The sequence below is a fragment of the Cavia porcellus genome, unplaced genomic scaffold (assembly GCF_034190915.1).
Source record: "Cavia porcellus strain 051 isolate PalLab524CR breed Dunkin Hartley unplaced genomic scaffold, mCavPor4.1 scaffold_12, whole genome shotgun sequence".
Taxonomy (NCBI): Eukaryota; Metazoa; Chordata; class Mammalia; order Rodentia; family Caviidae; genus Cavia; species Cavia porcellus.
The window spans coordinates 69,317,092-69,322,011 of record NW_026947495.1 but is presented as its reverse complement, the minus strand read 5'-3'; the positions used below and the strand labels follow the sequence as shown (position 1 = coordinate 69,322,011).

The 4,920-nt window shown below is 39.7% G+C and overlaps 1 pseudogene; it reads left to right on the top strand.

Annotated features, from left to right (window-relative positions):
- Positions 1 to 996: 996 nt before the first annotated feature.
- Positions 997 to 2,269, top strand: LOC100728005 (histone-binding protein RBBP4-like; annotated as a pseudogene).
- Positions 2,270 to 4,920: the final 2,651 nt, after the last annotated feature.

The window sequence follows — 4,920 nt, the reverse complement described above, 5'->3', positions numbered from 1 at the left end:
TTCCCAGGCTGGTGTTGAATTTACATGTGAATTAAAAAATATTTTAAAATTGTGTTTTAATTTCTAATACGGTTAATAGCAGCATATACTGTACACATAAACAAAGGTATCTAAGAAAACGTATTATTTTTGCTATTATATCCCAAAAATTGCATTCCTAAATTTTCTTTCTTTCTTTTTTTTTTTTTGGTACCGGGGATTGAACTCATGACCTCATGCTTGCAGAGGCACTTACAACCACTGAACTAAACTCCAGGCCCTACATGCCTGAATTTTTCTGAAATATCCTTATACATTTTGATGTTCTCTCTCAATTTTTATTTCCTGGATTCTGTGTCTTCTCACCCTACCCCCAGCCAGTTACATTGAGTTCTAAACTTCAGGGTCCTTTATGGCTTCAGAGGAAGGATTACTTGGGGAAATAAGATGAGATAACATTAGAACCAATGAACTTTAGAGAACTGAAGTTTTATCTACACTATTTCTCCTAAACCACACATTCATGTAATCAAGGCAAGAACTGATCAGAAATAGAACCTTATCATTAAGGACAGTCTGAAATATGTTTCACTCTGTAGGTGCTTTGTTCTTTTTTAAAAAATCTTTAATCCTTAAAATATGGGGGATTGTCTAAAGATAAGCATGGTTGACCTATTTCTTCATCAAAAACACCCATTTTAGGAGTAGGGGCATGATTTGTTCAAGACAACACACCTAATCAGTTGCATTGGGATTCACAGCCTTGTTTGATTAATTCATGGACCATGTAAATAAGAAATGCCTCTCAATTCCTTTTGTAATATTTTCTTTCTCTCTCTTCATCCCCCAAGTGGGGATTGCACCCAGAACCTTGCTCTTACTAGGCAAGTGCTCTTCCACTGAAGTATATCCCTACATCCCTAGCCCGCATCTTTTCTTCTTTAAATTTTGGCTTGAAAGATCATAACACTGGATCATAACACCTATTTTAATTAATGTATTTTTGTAGCTTCCACCATGGCTGACAAGGAAGCAGTCTTTGATGATGCAGTGGAAGAACATATGATCTAGGAGAAGTACAAGATATGGAAAAAGGAACATGCCTTTGCTTTATGATTTGGTGATGACCCATGCTCTGGAGTAGCCCAGCCTAACAGCACAGTGGCTTCCAGATGTAACCGGACCAGAAGGGAAGGATTTCAGCATTCATCAACTTGTGCTGGGGACACACACATCAGATGAACAAAACCACTTTGTAATAGCCAACGAGCAGCTCCCTAATGACGATGCCCTGTTTGATGCATCACACCACAACAGTGGGATAGGAGAATTTGGAGGCTTTGGCTCTGTTAGTGGGAAAATTGAAATAGAAATCAAGATCAACCATGAAGGAGAATTAAACAGGGCCTATTATAGACCCCAGAATACTTGCATCATTGCAACAGACTCCATCCAGTGATGTTCTTGTTTTTGACTATACAAAGCATCCTTCTAAACCAGACCCCTCTGGAGAGTGCAACCCAGACTTGCATCTCTGTGGACATCAGAAGGAAGGCTATGTACTTTCTTGGAACCCAAATCTTAGTCAGCACTGACTTAGTGCTTCAGATGACCATACCATCTGCCTAAGGGACATCAATGCTGTTCCAAAGGGAGGAAAAGTGGTGGATGTGAAGACCATCTTTACAGGGCCCACAGCAGTAGTAGAGATGTTTGCTGGCATCTGCTCCTTGAGTCTCTGTTTAGGTCAGTTGCTGATGACCAGAAACTTACAATTTGGGATACTCAGTCAAACAACACTTCCAAACCAAGCCATTCAGTTGATGCTCACATTGCAAAAGTAAACTGCCACTCTTTCAATCCTTATAGTGAATTCATTTTCACCACAGGAGCAGCTGACAAGACTGCTTCATTGTGGGATCTAAGAAATCAGAAACTTAAGTTGCATCCTTTTGAATCACATAAGGATGAAATATTTCAGATTCAGTGGTAACCTCACAAGGAGACTATTCTGGCTTCCAGAGGTACTGATCGCAGACTGAATATCTGGGATTTAAGTAAAACTGGAGAAGAGCAGTCTTCAGAAGATGCAGAAGATGGCCGACCTGGGTTACTGTTTATTCATGGTGGTCACACGCTGCTAAGATATCTGATTGTTCCTGGAATCCCAATGAACCTTGGGTGATTTGTATCAGAAGATAGTATCATGCAAGTGTGGCAGATGGCAGGGAACGTTTATAATGATGAAGACCCTGAAGGAAGCATGGATCCAGAAGGACAAGGATCCTAGGTATGTCTGCACACGTGATTTTAGATTCCCTTTTTCCCCTCTCAACCCTGAGATTGATTTAACACTGGTTTAGAGACATACAGACTGTGTTCAGCTATCTCTCCATAATAGATGCCACCAATAATGCTGTTTGCTCCCAAAGTGGGTATTTTCTAAATATTAACTGGGGTATTTGATTCAGCAAGGCCACAAACATATTTTAATTTTCTTCCGGAATTCTCTATTAACAAACCCAGGCCTAGTTAGCTACAAAAAGGGGAATATAATGTGTGATTATTTTTCTTTTAAAGCTATATCCCAAGTTTTCCAGAGTTGTTTCAGTAAAGGTTAGAGTGAGGAAGGCATAGAGCCAAGTGAGGTTAGGTGTCTGAGCCATGAAGTATAAGTACGGATGTCATTTTAATTCAGGAATTAGGGGTGAATCAAGTCATAAATTCATGCTCTAAATCATACTTGATTGTTGAAGACTCATATTTTGCTATGTAGACCAGGTGCCTTTTGGTTTCTTCAGTTAAACCAAAGCTACGTGTTCCTCCTTCCTGTATATTTTTGCTTGTTAGTGTATTTCTTGAGCTGTTTTAATATTATTCCTTTCCTTTCTGTGAAATGGTTTTTATTGTTTTAACTTGGGACCACCAAGTTGTAAAGGTGTATGTATGTTTTTACTTGACACTTATGCCTCAGGTGGATTGTCAAGTTGAGAAGGGGGATATTGTTACAGACAGCTGAGTTAGATAGAAACATTATAGGCAGTCAGACAGGGCTGGCCCGTGAGGGAGCCAGCACAGAGGACCAGATGTCTTGTGACCTTGGAGGAGACTGACACCTCCTGTTGTGAGCCAGATCTTAAGCAAAAGGTAAAACAAATGCAACCACACCCTGAGTATAAACATCAGAGACTGATATTCTAAATAGGTATGAATCACCTTGAGGAAGCCAGCAGCCACCATCCCAACCCCTTGCAGGAAGAGTGACTGCTCTGTAAGCATGCCCACTTACTAAGAGACTCGCTTCTCCATTTGTCCCTGATTTGGTCAATTTTACCTGAACAATGAATCTTATTATTTGACCATAGTTGTGTTCCACCTTGTGCCTGCCTTGCGAGTTCCCATTTTTTCTCCATCTTGGACCCACCTCACCTCATGGTTTTACTCTATACAAGTCCTTAGAAAAGGCAGAGTCTTTGGCAACCCACTCAAGATCCCTCTGTCTCTCAGACAGAAGCTTTCTTTCTCTCAATAAATACATTCCGCTCTTCACCTTTGTTGCTCCTAAAATTCGTTCTTTGATTTTAGAGAACACGAACTTGTACAGGACATCTAGCAGGTGGGGAGTTTCAGTATGATAGCTTGTATTTATTTTTAAAATTAAATTGCCCTTGATAAGAGTTACCTGTATTTTTTTAAGGGAGTAATTAGTCCTTGACCACTAGTTTGACACCATTTCCATTTTAGGTGACCTGTTTTACTAGCAAATTTGTTACTCTCCATGACTAACTGTGTAAGTCCTTATAATGGAATAAATTGATTTTCTACATAAAAAAATTTTTGTAGCATGGAATTATAAATTTGACCAAACCCAGGGGCTGGGTTCTCCTTAGCTGTTTTAAATATATTTTTTCCCCTCTCATGTCATTGCAGCCTCCATGATCAGAATTAAAATTTCTGAGTATTCCTTACACTCATAAATGGATGCCTTACATTTCAAGCAGGGCTCTTTTAGCATGAAGAGTCACAGGCCTTTCAAGAGGTATAAAAATTAATAAAAAAGATGTCTATTTTTTCTAGAATGCAAATTGAAATGAATCTAATAGAAACTTAAATTGCTAGATAGATTGAAGAAGGATTTTATGTAACACAGTCTGCATCTTGATATACTTTTCCTGATCCTCATCCTGAAATGAAATTCTGTCTTGCTTTTATTAGGTTATTTGGTCTCAGTTAGGCGATTTGGTTCCATTTCAACAATCAGCTCAAGTACCTGAACAAGTTTAGATCATTAACTTTCATCTCCATTTGAAATTATAAATGAAGACTTAAAAATAATGATCATTTGTTCAGACAGCATTGTGATTTTCCTGTCTGAAAGATCACAGGGAAGACAGCGAACACAAACCCAAAGTAATATATTTTAATAGTCACTGACTGTTGTAGTCTGGGGTTGAGCAGAGAACAATTAGAATCAGGATGTGGAGTTTATAATATTATTTTTATCATAATCACCCAGAATTAACACAGAAAATGCAGAAAATCTATCCGCAACATCAAAGACAGAATATTTAGTCAACAGCCTAAATCTCACAGCAATGTCTCACAGGAGTCCAGATGAAAACTCAGAGCTCAGGACAGTGCCTCCCACAAGTCCAAATGGAGGTCCAGAGCCCACAAGAAGGACTCATGCCAGTCTCTTTAAGGATCTGTGCTGGGAAGACTCAAAGGTGGCAGTGGAAGCCAGAAAGTCTATGCCTGCAGGGTGAAGGAGCTGTGCTGATAGGTTGAGGGTTCTAGGCTGGAGCTGAGAAGTCGTACTCACAACAAGGATGAGGGCTGTCCTGCAAGGCACCACAGCCATCCTCAGTGACACGGAGACCCCACTGACAACAAGCACTGTTGAGCACCTGCCAGGGATCATCCTGGAGATCAAGTGGCACA